General features: G+C 38.4%; 1 protein-coding gene across 4 annotated transcripts in view; it reads left to right on the top strand.

Moving 5' to 3' along the window:
* Positions 1 to 18709, top strand: part of sox6 (SRY-box transcription factor 6) — a 147940-nt gene that overhangs the window by 10987 nt on the left and 118244 nt on the right. For all 4 annotated transcript variants that reach the window (XM_082150039.1, XM_082150038.1, XM_082150037.1 and 1 more), the window contains exon 3: positions 10269 to 10339. The gene's annotated coding sequence lies outside the window, so the exon portion shown is untranslated. The remainder of the gene's footprint in view (positions 1 to 10268; positions 10340 to 18709) is intronic.

Genomic DNA, 18709 nt, shown 5'->3' with positions numbered 1-18709 from the left:
GCCTATCTTTTAATTTATATAGTGTTCATGGTATGTCATTGTGTGTGTGTGTGTGTTTTTTTTGTGTGTTTTTTTAATTGATAGCAATATTAATTGAATATATTTTATATACTGAGAAAATACATATAATATTTTTATATAGTAATTTTGAGGCTAAAAGAACATTAGGACATTTATTTATTCATGTATATCAAGTTTATTTATTTATTTATTATTTATTTTTTAACAGCTTGGTTTGAAGCCATATTTAGAACTTTTTATTAATTTAATCATTCTTGAAGAGGGTTAACCTGCTCATCGGGAATTAATCGAGTGAATTTTTTTTCTCTATTTTGTAGTGTCTTAAGTTCTGTATGGCCAATGTACGAAGGCTGCCAAGTATAATCAGGGAAAACAAGGGTGGGATGGACGGCATTTGACTGTTTTTGTATTCTATCAGCCTGGCATGCGGGCTTAATGCAGAGGACTTTTAGAGCAAATTGGACTTGAATCTGTGAGGAATGTGAAGGGGAAAATGTCCTCCCTCTCTCTCTCTCTTGATCTCTCTCTCTCTCTCTCTCTCTCTCTCTCTCTCTCTTTCTCTCTTCCTCTCTCCACTCTGTTGCGCTTGGAGAGCTCGATGAGAATCACACGTTTTTGTGAACTTCAAGGTATGCACTGTTTAAGCAAAGGAGATAAAGGAGCGTATTATTAGTGGCCGTCTTCAGCAGGCAGATTAGGATTGCTTGAGTCTTTTCTCGCCTCACCTTTGTGAGCCTCAAACACTGACTGCCATGTGATAGCCTCTTTTTATGAATAATTTCAGAGAGCGTTCATAAAATGTAGGCTGTGAAATAGACAGCCAGAGCCTTACAATTTTACAATTTCACAACCGACTTCCCTCTTAGAATGACAGTGGCTAACCTGACTATTACCGCTTTTGATTTCAGCAGGGCATGGTTTTGCGCTCTGCGAGCTATACATAAAAAAGCTTAGCGCCGACTCTGAATTTATGGCTAAATGCTGCTTATCTGGCAGCCTTTTCAAACACTTTAGAAAAGAGTTGTATTTTCAGCTCACTTCAAAAAATTCTCGCCTGTGTTGTTGTGTCTTGAGCCTCGGCTCTGTTGTGAGCCGCACAAAATAGAAGTAGTGTAGCATCGATATTTTATACAGATGGGATTCTTTCAGCATGCACACACAGATATGGCATGTAAACAGCAGTGATGTGCAGATGTTTCAGGTGAAGGCAAATTTGTATTGTTCTATTCATATACATTTCTTTGAGTTCTTTGGAAGGTGCAGGACTCGATTGTGTGTTTAGCTTGTGTCGTGTTGTATTCACATCACACCCAGCTCTTAAACACTTTCCCACATGCCTCCTCAAGTCCCCACATTTATTTATTTACGTTTCGGGTTCCCTCCAAATCTTCCCTCTAAAGCCCAGTAGGCAGGGCAAATTTACATTGCTACATAATCTAAGATACATTTGAAAATAGTGTGTGGCGAACAGTAGTGGTGGTGGAAGCCTCCTGATATTTTCATTGGAGCATTGTCAGCTTTTCTAGAGAATAATATGAACCATGTGTCCCGTTTGCAAGAGAAAATTAGAGACCTTTCATGTGACCCACCTGTCGTGCTTTCAGCGGTGATAATGTTAACCTCATGTCAGCATCAACGGCCACTAGAGCTATAGAGCATGTGTGTGTCGACACCAGGGGAGCTTCTCATCTCGCTAGAGTCCCTGCATTTGACACACATTCACGGACCTCGCAGGGAAAGACTGTTTCTCATAAGAGAAACAGATCTCACAAACACACATGGTTCATAGTAGTTTTTCCGTCTTTATTTTCTTCTCAGTTTTCCTTTTTTTTTCCCTCTGTTTTTGTTAGCTTCTCAACTGTTGTGTTGTTTTGAGCATTGGGGTTCCTCATGGTTCCTCATGGTTCCTCGGGTTTCATGTGGCCTGTGCCATGCTGTAATAGGTTCATTGGGCATGATTGGAATATAATAACCATTTTACAGTGTTTCTTTTACCCCCCTATGTGCTGAGAAAATGCAAAACGTTCACGAGCACCACAGGGCATATGGTTGAACCTGTGATGTCAGTTGTTATTGCTGGATGCGTAGGATAGGAAAAGTTGGATTATTTTCCAAAAATCCACTGTGCGAGGAGCATTATGTCACAAAGGCGACATTGTAGCCAGTTGGGTGTGTTGCAGTGTGGGTCCGTGTATGTGTGTTTCGTGTGCCTCCCAGCTTGCTTTCTTATTCTATACATTGTCCAACTGCCCTCAAGTACACGCTTGACGTGCGTCACACCACTCCCGTGCAGAAATCAATGGAAACTGTTCCATACAGTATATCAGCTTCATAGTGGAAAAAACATTATATTACGCCACATATTATGCCTGTCCATTTTTAAACCTCAGTCACTATATGGAAACTTAAGAGTGTCTCTTAAAAGGTATACTGTAGTTAATAGAGTACAAAACAACATTTTTCTAAATCTTTTTTTTTTTTTTTTTTTTTTTTTTTGGAGAAAAAGGGTCATACAGGATTTATTGTCCTTAAGGTCATGCATGTAATTGATTACATAATTAAAATTTTGGGTGACTATCCCTTTAACGGCAGTTTCAGCACTGTTATTTAGATTGTGGCTTTCTAACAATATTAGACTTGGTATATTATAGCTCTGTGGCTTGTTGCGAGAGGGCATAGAAAGACCAACAATAATCTCACCCTCCGACTTGCCTGCACTGGTCATGTGACTGTAATTTGGCCAAGACTCCCACGACCACTGGGACGGAGTGGATTTCTTTAAAGCTGTCCTCCATCAGCGGTGTACTCCAGCCTGATTGCCTTGTGCAAAATGAGAGCATCATGGGAAAGGACGTGCATCTAATAGCTAACTGAAGAACCACGCATATCTTGTTTTTCACTAATTGAATTCTGCACTAAAATATGCTGGCAGGAGCCCTTACCTTGTTTGACTTATTTATTGCCTGACTGGAGAGGTAATTTGACCTCCTCATTTCAAAGACTCTTTTTTTCCTGCAGAAAAGGAGTGTTAAACTCAATTACACCACCGATCAGTGACTCAAACACTACATTTGTTTTCTCTGAGGGGGTAAGAAGGGAAACACAGAGAAGAGAAGAGCTCTCTCTATCTCGTACAGTCAGAGAAGCTGTTGTATATATGGGAGAGTGTGTGACTCCCAGTTATGTCAATTGAGATTTGTGTCCATCGTTTAAATCATTTTCCTCTCTAGAAAATTAAGAACGAAGAAGAATTCTCAAGCCAACAATTTTTTTTTTCACTCTTATTAATGGATTCGTTTGCATATGCTGAGTGATTGTGGATTTTGAGGTGATTTTTTTTAGAAATAAAAGAGAAAATGATTTTTTCAATGGTTAAGATTTACATCTGTGCTGGCATTGTTGCTGTAAGACTTTTTAAAAAGAGTTTTAGAGAGAATAGATGCAAAAATGAAAAGCGTTATGAATTATTTAATGATCTTCATAGCACAAATCCTCCCATTGAACTGAATCAAACACAGTGAAAACAGGAATTTGAGAATGCTCTTGAACTTTAAAAAGAAATTTGTAAGAAAAGTAGATTTTTTACTTTATTTTTTCTCTAACCTTTGCTCTCCCTGAGAAAAACACGGCAGAATGCTTCTGGATTTTCATGAAGCCACTAGTCAAAACCCTAGAGCACAATGTACTCCTCCCTGCTTTGCTGGTAAAAGAATTAAAAGTGAACTTGTGCAGGAAGAATGCAAGTACCAATGAGTCGTAACCTCTTTTTTTGTTATTCCATCATTCATATCGAGACCTGAAATATTTTTCAGATTTTACATACCACAAAACCCATCATTGGGGAACCAAGGCCTCTCCTGGCATACTTAATCGAGGTTTCTTCTATTCTTCTAATGGAGAATACTGCACACAACTTATTTTTCTTTATTATTGACCACGTCTCTTCATTTAAATTGTCTCTGTTCATTCATAGAGAATGTGAACCATGAAGGTTTCAATTCAATTGCAAATGTAATATTTGAAAAATGGGACTTTGCCATACACACGCTCCTGCGTCTGAACAAGAACAAGACAAATAATTTGTGTGCAACCGCCGGGCCTGGATGTAACCTGATCTTTTCTGGATCGATTGATTCCATTCTGGTGTAATTCACCATATGATTGACTTTCACCACGGCTTACTGTTGGAAAAATATCCCTGTACAGGCTGCGGCCTTAAATAGCGCAGTAATTTGAATACAGATGCTTGCTGCTTAGACCTTGTCACTGGAAATGACTCTGAGTCAGGAGACAATTGCAGGTTGATTATGTTGCCACTGACAGAAGTTGCAGGTTCTTTGTGCATCAGACATATTTGCATTTAAATGCTTATTGTAGGCAGCCGAAGCATATCCACTCTGATTGTCTGCACGACCTGTCTTTTTATATTTGTCTGAAAAACAAAATCGAATGAATTGCAATAAGGGATAATCTGTATGGGAATTATTTTTTCCAATGGTAGAAGGCACATCAATCAATTTTTTTTAACTTGTTTTCAGGCTTTAGTTATCAGTCACATAATGTCTTTCATCTCCTTATGTTTTATGAATACAATTTGATCGGCATCTGTCTAATTTATTTTAATATTTGCTGTGGCTGCACAATTATTGTATATAATTTATATAATAAAATACCTATTTTATTTGGATAAACTGTGCAAAGTTCTGAATCTCATGAATGGACCGGATATAATCAATAAAAGCTTCTTTTTTTTTTTTTTTTGCATATCTCAATTTAGTGTTTGTCAGGCGTTTCCATCTAAGATACATGCAAGAGTCACAACTTTAACTGCTGATTTTTTTTTTTTTTTTTCATTTTGCAGCCCATACTGTAAAACAAGTAATATTCTCTCTGAAATGATTCATTTGAGTGAGTGAATGTTCAAACATTCAGCAATAATTTGTTGTTATCCCACATACTTGACCTGTTTGTGCATGTCCTTGCCTTTTATCCACATATGTTTCTCATGTCCATTGTGTGCGTATTATACCATAAAAGTGTGTGTGTGTGTGCAAGGCAGGTGTGTGTATGTGTGCTCCTGCTGCTTCAGGCTCTGGGTTCTTTGTCCTGTAGCACTCAGCATGTCTGCCTCCTCAGGAGAGCCAGGGCTCTCTCTCGTCTGGCCACACAAAGGCACAGCCTTTCTTTGAGGTGTTAAAAACTTCCATTTATGCATTCCCTGGACAAAAAGCTCCCGGACCCATTTTCGAGGCCATTGGCAACACAGGCAGACATTGTGGCCACGCTTCTTCGCCACTCATTTCACAGATTCTAAAACCGGTATGTGGTGAACAGGATTTCAGCAGCTAAAATGCCCCGTGAGAGCACGGGTGATAAGAGAGCGAGAGAGAGAAAGAGAGAGAGAGAGAGAGAGAACGGCCGGCAGCCCCGTAAACTAGAAGATGAGACCAGGAGAATAAACATATTACCTGGGAAAGCGAGAGAGAGGGAAGCAGGTTTGTTTCCATAACCCAACTCAATAGTAGGGACGGATAAATAGGGGGGTGGGAAAGTGCTTTGTGTCATGGCTAGGGAATAAACTCCATCGACTGATGCCAAATCAATGATAAAAAAGACAAGGACCTGCTTTCTCGCTTTTGCTGCAATTGCATTCTAATCATTTACTGAAGTGTGTGTGTTTCACAGAGAATCGTTATGACTGTATTTTATCAGCTGGGAGTCGAATTCCTCTCAGGGTGGATTTGAGGCCCGTGGTCGCCGGTCAACCCTTTCTTCCCCTAATACGGACTTTCGTTGTTGTTATTTCACAGCAGAGTAAATCACATGAAATGTATCTCCACTGTCAGACATGAAAGTCTGGCTTGGTCGCGGTGCTGTCTGCAAGCCCAAGGAGAGGAGATGTTTGATTTAAAAACAGCACAACCTCCCCCATCCACGATGGGAGTTGTGAAATACACTTTATAAACACCCTCGGCTGTAAGCAGGCCCTCTTAAACTAAGCATGTGCACATTCAAAGAGGAAGATCAATGAAATGGGACGTGTCTTATTTTATTTCAGTGAAAGAAAGTTGGTCTTTTTGGATCCACTGCTCTTTCTGACATGAATCTCACTTATTGTGTCTTTATTGGTCTTTGGAGACAATTCAGATTAAATAATTTTCTCTCTTTGAGTGCGCGAGTTTGAATTAAAATGAAATTGGCCACACATGACAGGATTGGAATCACAAGACTGAATTACAATTCAAAGAATTTCAACGCAGATAATGCATTCTGGGATGTTAAATTAATTATATTAAATGAAAAAAAAAATCAAATATTTAAACATAAATATTAAATATGTATTAAGTCTTATACACATATTTCTAGGTGGCATTTCATATCTTTGTTTTTTTGCTCTCTCTCTCTAGCATTTGTCGCTCTATAAACCTTAAAACTTCAAAGCTTTTAAAATGTTTCTTTAAAATATATTTTTTTTAACATGAATGACAGTTAAATAAAAAAACATTTACATTTAAATTCCCTTTCATTTTACTACTTTATTTAAATTCAAAATTCAGGAATTGAATTGAAATTAAAAAGGCATTATCAATTCAGTCGTGAATGGCGCACTACCTTACAACTGTACTGGTATCGTGCTTTAAACACACAGATATGTCAGCTTTGGATGCGCACTAGTTTATTTTTGTCAGAAGGAATATTGGATCTGACAAAAACACCGCTTTACCTCTTTTGCTCTTCCGGCCACTGCTGGGTGTGAGTGGCCCGTCTTTCGGCTCAGTTCTGCCTTATTTTCACCCACCCCCGCCTCTTCTCCCATCCTCCAGACCCTGTCAGTGGCCCTGCTGTTAGTACAGAGATAACCTGCCCTCCACCAAGTAAGAGACCGTCCTGCTGATGGGGGATATTGCCTCTTTTGTCCCAATAACTACTTCCCCTAAATCCCCTCTTAACATGTTCTGGACTGGGGGAAATAGGACATTTAAAGTGATTTTATTTTTTGCAGGTTGCTGGATCAGAAGAAAGCCAAGGCAAAGTTGATGCAAATGAAAATGTTCCCTCCTTAGGAGAGTGCAGCATGTCCATGGTCAGAAAGATGAAGGATTTCATCTATATTTGACCCATCTGAACCACTTTGCCTTACAGTTCAGCCTCTTAAAGCTCTCTTATCAGTACACATTTACAGCACATTATGTAAAACACGCTACTGTATTTCTCCCAGTTTTGCAAGTATATTTAAAACAAGCTGCCTGCGTATGCCGTGCGAAAGCATGGCTGCTAATGTGAGGTTAGTCACTGATTCCCAATCGTCATATGATGGTCAAAGACACAGCGCTGTTATGTAGAGGATTGATTTAATCAGCTGAACCTACTGTAGATGAACACATGCTTGGGATTTGAAGGCTCATTGGGTTTCTGAAAGGACTTTTCTTTTGATTCTGAATTCTTGTTCTTGAGTTAAATGTAAAGAATGTGCAGTTTATCACTGGCTAAGGAAAAGACGACATCCCCATTTTTGTTTTATGCTGGCTATGAGCTTGAAAATGATTGAATGTAGGAGAATGGAGGCTTTTTGGGGAATCAGTTATTTGTGTCTGTGTGTGTGCCTGTATGTGTATCCATTGGCTTGTGCTCCTGGAGTCAGTTTGTGGTAGTGTGTTTGTTGGAGGGGCTAGCTGGAGTCACTGTCATGGTCGATGGATTAGCCTCACCAACATGAGTTTAAGTACCCTACTTAACCCCTATGAAATATTCAGCACATTTAAAAAATAAAATCTGTTTTCATTTAAACTGGTCAATTCCTCATCTGATGCAATGTGGTGTAAAGGTTATTTCACAGGAAACCCTATCATTAATTTTTGGGTGCCCCCTAGTCTGTCCTCTTGGGGTTTAATGGGCTTTAGCTTTTCGTCTAGCAATTTGCCAAGACGCTCGGCCACTCGAACAGTTCTTCCTTTCTTCATCTCTCTTTATTTCAGCTCCCATTTGTACAACCGCAGCTACTTCATCACTGCAGTCATTGTCAGGAAGAGAGAGAAAACAGAGCTCAACATGTTAGAAAGCCGCAGCGGTAATTGCGGACGCAATGAATCTGTAATAAAACTGTTGGGTGACTAATAAAAACAGGCTGGTGCTGATTGGAACTCTCTTTAATGAATTCATGATCACCCAATTAGAAAGTCCTCTTTAATCCAGCTCTTCTTAGCAATACAGTGGCCTGACACAGTCATTTATATAGTAGGTCAGGGCTTATTGCATTAGTTTATTTATTTACAATATCATTATCATATTTACAATAACAAAAAAAATCCCATCTAAACAAATGATTAGCTTAAAAAAGCATGAATAAAATTGCACCTTTTTCTTTTTCACAAGCTTTTTACTTCCTTAATTTTCTCACATAGCATCAAATTATAATTTCAAATTCCTTTTTATTTTTTGGTCCCTTGCAATTAAAACAGCGCTGTTTTTTATTAAAGCACAACAGGAATTGGTCAGATGTTGAATTGCTCACAAAGAGAAAAGCGTTTATAGAATTGCCACCGCTGTCAAGTGTGTGTGTGGCATGAAAGAGAGCTGGGCCTAACTCTGTGAGAGATGCATGAGCGCATGCACACAGATACACACTGTGTATGTGCGCGGTGTGAACTGGGATGCAGTCAGGCCTGTGGCATGGTCTTTTGAGAACGTGGAATAGACTGTCAGCTCAGAGGTGCTATTAAGATGACAACAGCTTTCCATTCACACGAGGGTCAGACCTCCTGCATCTTTTCTCCCATTGTCACTTTCAGCCTCAAGGTTGCCACATTCAGATCCATTGGAGACCAAAGATCTCTCAGTTTATTCTATTAACCCACCCTCCCACACAGCCATTTACTTAGTCTGTGCGTTGACTTAGTTCTTTAGCGCTCGTACGGGAGGGCAGATTTCGGTGCAGAGATGGCGCAAATTGCAGGCGGATCAATTAGCTGTGACCTCAAACCCATGTGTCCTTGTTTAATTGGTGATGCTGAGGCAGGCTAATTGTATAAATCAACTGGTAATGAGATTCCTGCTTGTTGTGAAAAACAGAATAATGTGGTGAAATGAACATTAGTGAGGTTTGTGCAGGACTATTTCTCTCTCTCTCTCTTTCTACTGTCACGTAAAAGGGAAATGTAACACCACACATATGGTCGGATCACGTTGAAACCGGGTGTTGTTGGTAGTTTGGGTGCACCGTCTGTTTGTTTGTGTTGCCTTGGTTGTGCCGGCCCGGCAGTGCTGGAGGACCTCAGAAGACCTGCTAGAACTAGCAGAGCGTGTAACTAAATAAATCATTAGTGCTCTGCAGAGAGAGGAATTAGAGAAAACAAGTACTTTGTATGAAAGCCATTTATTAGTTGAATCAAACAGTGCAGGGACAGATTAATGAGGTATTAGAGAAGTGGACTCTAAACATTGTCTAGGATCGAGTCCCTCAGGGAGAGAGCTGAGTAACTGGAGGCTCTGCGGCGCAACGACTGTTTAACCTCATCTGCTGGGACTCTGACCGCCCGCCTGCACCCTCACTTTACTTCACTCGTCTGACATCCTCTCTCACAGTTTTCTGTTCTTCTGCTTTGTTGTTACTCTTTATAATAAACAAATACTTAGCACAATTGTTTTCAGCATTGATAATAATAAGAAATATCTCTTAAGCACAAAATCAGCATATTAGATTTCTGGAAGATCATCTGACACTGCAGACTGGAGTTAATGGCTGCTGAAAAAATATGAAAATAGAAAAAAAAATGAATATGTTATACTATTTCACAATATTACTGCATTATTTTTTATCGAATAAATTCTGCCTCAGCGAGCTTAAGAGACTTCTTTCAAAAACATTTTAAAATCTTACAGAATCCAAACATTTGAACGGTGATGTATGTGTATTTAGTTCCTGAATTTGAATTGAATTGCTGTAGTAAATGAATTAAATAGTTTTAGAAAATGTGATGTACTTTATTTATTTAATCATAATTTAGAGTTTTTGAGAATGAGAGTGGAAGAGCGCTTCATTACCCAGAATGCATCAGCTCTAATTGGTTTGAATTTCAATTCAGTAAATTCCAATCCACAAATTCCAGTTGTGGGTTGTGGCCAATTCTAATTCATGAACTGAAATGAAGCCAATTCTGAATTTTGCCCAACACTGATAATATGCACATTTAAAGCAAGCTGTGCAATCTTAAACCATGTTGTTGTTTTTGTTTTTTGTTCTGTTGTAGGTAATTTTCATGAATTCAAAATCAACTCACCAGTGATCTTTGGGAGCTGGGGATAAAGTCTTTCTGTTTATGTAAGTACAAACAGTATATTTTGGTTGATGTGCCTTGTCCAACATTACTTGTGTATCACTGTTCCATTAACACGTGTTTTTTTGTCCTTTGGTTGCTGTTGTCTTATCCCTTTACGTCTGTCTGATTTGATTTTAAACCACTGTACATGCTTCATCAACTCAGGAAATGGTGGCCTTACACAAATGATTACAATGATGAGTGTGTTGTTCTGTTCTGTGTCACTTTCCTAGAACTAAGTTTGCTTGAAAAACAGCATAAGTGACTTACATAAAAGGCTACATATTAACATTTAGATGCAGATTATAGACTTTTTTGTTACTTTAAAGGGTATAAAGTAGTCATTTAAAAAACTGGTTTGCTTGTTAGCACCTACCTCCACTTTCCGCTCAAACACACACCTCCATCGGTGCATATAGAGCGAATCTATTCTCTATGCTAATACCAACTATGTTATTGGTACTTTCAGGCTGCCAGTCGCCCTCAATAAGACCATTCACAGCAATGAAGAAAGAGCCCCTTTTAAAGAAACACAGACAGGGTCTTAGTAAACAGTCAATATACGGCTGCAGTTTTCTGCCACAATATGTCTTAAATGGGAGTTTTCTCTTTCCAGCATAGTAATAAAGATCATATCTGGCAAAGTGTTGCTCTTGGTAATGTTGAGCAAACAAGCTTTCTGAAAGTTAAGTTCATATTAATCTTTTTTCAAATGTCACTTCGATATGAGGTGCAGGACAGAGTTATATTAGTGTGCAGAAAGCCCCACTGTTGGCCCTGCATAATTAGGCCACCTAGAATGGTATATTCCAGCTCAAAGTTCAAGGCCGCACGCTAAATCAGAAGCTTTATCCCCGTGATTTCAATTCAAACAGCGTCTTCGGCTCAGATCAATACGCTCTATTGCAGGCGCTTTTTTGTTTAAGCTGTGGTTGTTGTGTGTGTCGATGGCGTTGTAAGTCCACACTGAATGAATGTCAGAGGAAAGAGAGGCAGATCAGTTAATGGAGAAATAAGAAAGGGGCCAGAAGTGAATGCAGCTTTTGTCTGCCCAAACTGTAACTCTGGAGGAGAGAGTCTTAATTATTTATGTGAGCCTGAAGTGCGGAAAGATCATGCGTTATCATTATTATTATTGGAAAATTGTGCTTTGAGTAAATACGATACCGCCCTCGATTATTTTCATTTTTTATGTAAATCTTTTCAGATTGACCTCTGCTCAGTGGGCGTGTGGTTGTCTTTGTGCAAGAGTAGGTGTTTGAGATGTTTAAAACATCAGTTTTAGTAACAGCAGAACTTTCGCAGTGGTTTCTGGAGTGCCACGGGTGGTAGTCTTACCATTCGGGATGAGGTTACATGTTCTGTGTTACCACTACAGAACAGCTACGGCCTGTCCCGTTCTAGGTCCTGTGAACACAGATATTAACATTGATATGTCACAGGGTCAGGTCTCTATTTAGGGAATGAAACGCTGATTGTTAAGCTGAATGAAGGTGAAAGAACCACTTGAGTTAGAACAGTAAACATCAGACCTATGCTCTGGCCCAGCTCCAGCACTGAGGGTAACAGTGTAAGCCTTGTACTGTACATCAGGTTGGCATTGTGTCAGCATTTAGACCAGTGCGAGTGTGTGTATGTGGGTGGGTGAGAGTGAATGCTTAAATAAAATTTTTCCCGTATTGAAAACTTAATTGATTTTACTTAATTTTGGTAATAATAGACATTTGAAGTACAGCGATTTAAGGTTAGTCCTGACCTAAATCATAAAAAAAAAAAAAAAAAATTGTAATTTTAAGGAAACTATGTAAACTATGTACACTAACTATCTGAAATAAAAAAATATATATTTCTAGACATATGTCAGTCATTTAAATGCAAAAAGCATTTGCATTTAAATGCAATTGAAATAAAGGCCAAGCTTTCAGAGAGAGATAAAGCTATATTAAAGCTGTCAATATCTATGTCCAGTGTCTTTTTCATTTCAGTTTTCACACTGTAAATATGAGGAAGAGAAGAAATGTACCCGTCCATCGTTCCTCCCCTAATGCTCTTACTCTTACCAGTCTATAACACATTTATTAATCTAAATTCATTGGCAACTTTAATCTGCATGTTTAATTAATCACAAAATGAGGCAGTAAGTAATTTGGGCGAACGTGTGGCTTGCATGCGCCCGGCATGTAATCACTCCTGCGCAAAGTCATTTGGAAACACCTGAGGAAGAGGCGGCATCTGTTTGAACAGGCAGAATACACTCTTTGTCAGTGTGTGCCATTCATCTAATAAAGCTGCCGGAGCCTTCCTTCATTTTGCATTTAGCGTGTCTCGCTGTTGATGTCTCTGTGGGGCCAGTGTCTTCAGGAATGATTTTCTGTTAAAAAAAATTAAATAGACAGCTCTCCTGGACCCCTAATGAAAATGAATAACCTTTGGGTGGTTATTTTCCCATCTATTAACAGTCTCTCCCCAGCTACAGTTCTTTACTAACCCTCTTTTTGATTGTTGTCAGAGTGGCTGTTCAATAGGGGTCGGCATTTTAATTTCATCAGCCCGATTGAAAAAAAACACGAAAAAAAAACTTTGCTCTCTTCTTTCCACCCGAAAGGCCCAATGGAACATAAAATTTCATCACTGTGAATTTAGAATAAGATTTAATTGTTGGAAATTTAATTATTGTCATGAAAGGAAGTCCTAAGGTCTTGAGACATCTGCGATGGTTGAGATCCTCGCTGAAGTATTTAGGGCACAGTATCCATTCGTTTTCTTATTAGTTCTCATGAGGTTTCGTTCTGTGACGCCAAGAGCATCATATTCTGGCTCTGCACCTATTTTTCTGCACGCATACTGGTGTGCCCTCTCAATCCACAGGGTCGTAAGGGATACGTTTTTCAAATGAAATACACTCCATTTATTTGTACTACATTCGGCTGGTATAGTCTAGCAGACCAGACTGGCTTCGTCTGAGAATTGACCATTGATCATCTAGAGCAAGTCTATTTTCAATAGTCTTCAATCACCCCGCTATGACCTAACATCCCAACAACACGCTGTCATGGCTGGGGCGGTGACTTCTGCCAGCGTTTATTCAATATATCGTCCTTTTGATGGCTTGATGTGCTTTATCTAATTTTCAGAAGAATTATACATAATATAAACTTGGCAGTCTTCCCTCGTTTCAAGGTAAAGACAGTAACCAATGTAAAAAGGCGTTCTCTTATTGACTATATATAGACATACTGAGGAACATGACATTAATCTCCTGGCTTCCACAGCTGGGCATAATGCATAACTAAAAGTCCTGTAAAATGAATTAATGATTCCAACCATGAACTTTTCTCCCAAAATGCCATGAATCCTCCAGAGCTGATAATGTGCTCTGACCCTGGGGTGTGAAATCCTTGTTATGTTGAGAGTTGCCAGTTAATTGATTTGCAAATTATTTAAAGTTTGTGGGGCCCAAGGGAGCACTTGGCTCTAATGATGCCCATTCCCATAGTTTGATTCTCTCTGTATTACACTTTCTCAGCATGATTGTTATAAGGAAATGCCCATATAAAAGATTCAAAGTGCATTTTCCCCAATAGAAAAAGCAAAAAGTCTTGTAGCCTGAATGAGAAGGAAACTTTGAAAATAATTGATATTTAGCACAGAAACTCTAAATACAGTATATAAATCCTGATTTTTTTTAATTCAAATGTTTCCAAGCATTGAGAAAGAAATGTATATTTGTACTTTGTTGTAAAGTTTGTAAATTGTATTTAATTGCATTATATTATATATATTATTACATTTATTTTTGCATTTATATAACAAAATGCAATAAATAAATGTGCATATAAATCAATATATTTTCAGTATCAATATAATTATATATATTTTTTTAAATATAATACATGTTTCATTCATAATGATATTTATGAAAAACATACATTTTTACAAATTTATATTTATTTAACTGTTGTTGTATATGCTCACAGAAATCATTAATAATTATAATAAAAGTACAGTAATAACAAAATAAACTTGTATTGTTTATAATCTTGACTATAGATGAAGTTAATACTCAAAACTATGCATTAGATTATGTATTTTTAGCTGCATTTCAAAACGATACACACTCACTTTTCTTTTTACATATTTTCTGCTAATTATATTGAATGTATAAAGGCAAAGTCATGCTATCTTATATTTGCCAGCCACCTGCATTAACCATATCTGAAAAGACGGCTTGTTCTGTTGATTTGGACTCACAGCAACTTTTCAAATTTTATTAGAGACAGAGTGCATTTCATTGTTGGCTTTATCTCATTTACGTATCTTGACTTATCTTATTTATTTATTTTTTATTTGTGGATCACCACAAATAAGTCTCCCAGTAATAAGGAGAATATTTTTAGGTGGGAATAGTTGAATAGTTGGGAATGTGATTTTAAAGGCATACAGTGCTGAGGTCATCCGCACACATTAAACATGCCCATTAATCTGAGGCTATCTGATAACCACTTGACTCGCTTTCATTCACAAGTGCACTGTCCACCCAAACGCCTAGTGAGTCACTGAGATGAAAATATTATTCACCTTGAGTCACTCCTATCGTTATTTTGGAGTTTTTAACATTTCATTAATGAATGGAGGTTATATTTTTTTCTTCTGCAAAAAACCTTAGTCTTTTACAAAATGGCCTTTACATAATGTAATGTCTCACATGCAATGAATGAACAGCGATCTTGAAAGTAGTTTAACATTGTTACGTTTAAACTTACGTTCTCCTTCAACTAGCCCAAACGGCAAATGAAGCGTAAAGCGCTGAGGGGAAGAAAACCCCTGTGAAACGAGGAACCGCTTCTGAGATCTAATTGATTTGTTGCGCAGATGTAAGTTAAGAGAGACCTCACCTTTTGCAGGGCTTGTAAGTTTGTAAGCACACGGTAATGTGTCCATTAGGGGAGTCAGATGCTCAGTTGGTTGAATTGTAGAGGAAAGGTGCATGCTGTCTAACCCACTAAGTGGCTGTTTCTCTTTGCTAATATAAAAGAGACCCTGAGCCCTCATTAGCAAGCGCTGTCATTCAGACACAGAGTGTCGGCCTGATTTAAATAAAATGAAATGAAGATAGTTCTTTCTGGTCCCTTGGCTTCACTCATTGCCATAAACATATGCTCTGTGCCCTGCTTCTTTCCATCTTATTTATGACTTTAATTTGTTGTGTGGGCTGCGCTGGAAATCAAATTTAATACAATCCTCCCAGGGACCCTGTCATATAATAACATGGTAATTTCTGTGTATCCTTTTGAAAAATGAGGAAATTAATTCTTCCTGACATGTTCTAATTATTCCAGTGTGAACAGGCAAATCCAGTTTCTCTCTCTCTCTCTCTCTCTCTGATAAGTGTCAGAGGCAGGCGCGCAGCCTCGACGGGCATCTAGGTGCTAATGCTGACCAGCAGTGCGTTTAATTTGAAACATGAGCAGACACCTTTCAACACACCTTCCTAATGTTGGGTTGCTCTGCACAAATTAATTCACTACTCATCAGGGTGGGCGAGCAAAGGGGGGTTGAGACTAACGGATGGGACACCGGTGCTGTTAGCGAGAGTGTATTTAACCGGTGGGCTATGGTGGAGGGGGGAGGGGGGAGGAAGCCCCTCTCTGTCACGTCGTCTTTTGTGATGCCGTTGGGAGATGTGTGCACTCATGTGACAGGAGGACACCCGTGAGACGTGTTTGGATCTGAGGACAGAGGGATTTTTTTCTCCTGTTCCCAGCACTGTCAAAACCTTTTCACACCTTTAGTGGCTAGGATGAAAGGGGATGAAATGCTAATTTAATTAGACTGTCATCAGTCACTTCAATATATGCTGTAGTGCTTTGGCTTTGCTATAGAATCTGTTTCTGCCCTTTTTTTAAAACTTATGTTTCTTCTCTGTAGTGCATTAATGCATTTAGCAGAAGCTTTTATCCAAATAGATACAGAAGGTATACAGGTACGTAACTATTTTTTTGTCCCCTGGGAAGTAAAACCACAATTTCAATGTTGCTAAATCTACCAATTGAGCTACAAGAAGGGCTCTGAGATAAGAATTTATATTTTTGAATGGAATTTGAAAAATAATAATGGTAAAAATAATTGTATTATGGACAAGGCTGAGTATTTGTGTGTGACACAAAAGCGTAAACTCCCTATTACATCCTCAATTAAACTTTCTCTATTGCATTTCATCCAAGCACAGTGTGCTCTCACTGAGCACTCGGGTGTAGGCCAGTCAGCACTGTGAGATCACATGACACCGCGGCCCCTTATTATTGCCACATGTCAACATTTCATTTTGCCGTTTTTGCCAGGGCACAGTTGTGTCACAGTAGCTTCTGATTAGTATTACTCTGTTACCAGTCAAGGAACAGTTGATTGAATGAGTCAAAACACAGAGTGTATTTTACGTCACGTGCTGTCCTCTAATACCTGTTAGCGAGCGGCACTCTGAGGAAAAATATCCCTATCCCCCTTTAATCATGAACAGTGTTTAAGGCTCTGTGACGGGAAAAATAAACAAACAAAAATCGAGTGAACCTTTGGGTCGGGTTAAATCCACAAAGGCCTAATTGATTTGATGTGTGTCCTCTATGTGTGCGTGTTACAGAAGAGAACCTCCAAATTATGACGTCATGTACACTGAAGAATAGAAGCTTTATAGTCTTATAGACGTCCCGTTATCACATCCCACACCCTCGGTGTTTAATCAGTGCCATCTTGACATGCTGGAGGAAGACGTGGCCATCTTCTTCATGGAATAAATTATTCGTTTTGGGAACTTCAGTTCTGTAAGACTTTAGCTGTTAATCTGGTTTGAGGCCTTTTCTTGTGTATGAAGATGTAACAAGATGTGTTTTACTGTCGAAAATGAATTTGTCTGGCTCTCCGTTCCCCTTCTGCTGTCTGGAGAACATCTATAGAGGAGATTTGTTGTAGTATGTAGAATAAGTTTAGTCATGGAATCGCTGGGATCTCCATCTCTGGCCCTAGCCCACCCACTTTCCATGGCACTACATTAATTCAGCCAGTCAATTTGACTGAAAGTTTGAAATGTGCACTGCGTTAGTGAGGGAGGCCGTACAGAAGCCGTGTTAATAGCGAGGGCTTGTTGTCCATATGGTACTGTTTTAATGGAGCACATTTGTTGCAGATGGTGGGAGACTTCGCTTGGGCAGAAGCGGTTCTTGGCAGGTCTTGGGAGAAAAAGGCGCATGGAGCTTGACTTTTAACGCTGATGTTGATCTTCGCTGTTTTTCATTCAACAATCCGTTGCCCTTGAAACAAGGTCTGTTCTAAATTTAAGCCTCGCTTTTACTCTGTTTATTTATTTCTTTTCGTTATGCGGAGACAATACTGTGTGGCTCAGTCACTTTTTCCTCAGCTCGGCCTGTAAACCACAGCAAAATCCTCACACACAGGGATCGTAGTTGTCTCAATTTCTACAGCGAGTTTTTTTCAGCTGCAAGAGAGAGCTGAGGTAACACAGCAGCCAGAGGGTAAGAAAATTGAGGGGGACACAAACAAATCACTTGAACGCTACTGTTACAGTGATGAACTCTTACACTGTATAAAAGAAGAGGTATTACTGCACAGAGTGGTCTTCATGTCTAATCTCATGAAACCTGTTGAAAAACATCTAGTCATATTGTTCTTTTAGAATTATTATTATTGTCCATTATTATATTTAAATTATAATAACAATTGTTATTATTATTTTGTTAAATGTAATGATAATAATAATAATAATAATCATAATAATTTTAGCATTTATTTTTTCACATTTTAATTATAAATTCCATTTTGCTTAAAGGAAATGAAGCCTGTTTTAGAATATTTACAGCATTTTTTTTAATGACAGCTAAGCACTGTACCCAGAGTAAATACACACATTTTTACATTTAAAAAACATACAGTATTTAAATAAAATCGCATAAATTAGATTCACTATTGATAACTGCAGAACAATCTGGAAAAAAACAAAAAAACAACAGATGCTATGAAAATGTCACAGTGTAAAAAAATCTTATTTTAAATTTTTTTGGGGGGGATAAAATGAAACCACATTTTCATGAGATTCACCCATTAAGTGTAGAATTAAAACTGAATGGAAAAACCCTAATTTCCTAAAGTTCTTTAGGCCTTTACCATGTTGGCCAATTATTCCATATCTCACTTAACATTTATAGTGTTATTCTAACTAGACAATCTAGATACATGTTTCATATCCCTTACCTGTTTTATTAAACTATTTTTAAGCAGAATAAACGGATCTGATAATCAAACCACGCTTAAATCGAACCGTTACTCGTTACTATGAGCATGTTGTCCAAAAGAGACAGACG

This window comes from Leuciscus leuciscus, assembly GCF_965113295.1.
Source record: "Leuciscus leuciscus genome assembly, chromosome: 2".
Classification (NCBI taxonomy): domain Eukaryota; kingdom Metazoa; phylum Chordata; class Actinopteri; order Cypriniformes; family Leuciscidae; genus Leuciscus; species Leuciscus leuciscus.
Note: the sequence above shows the minus strand (reverse complement) of the source record. Positions and strands in the feature narration are given on the sequence as shown.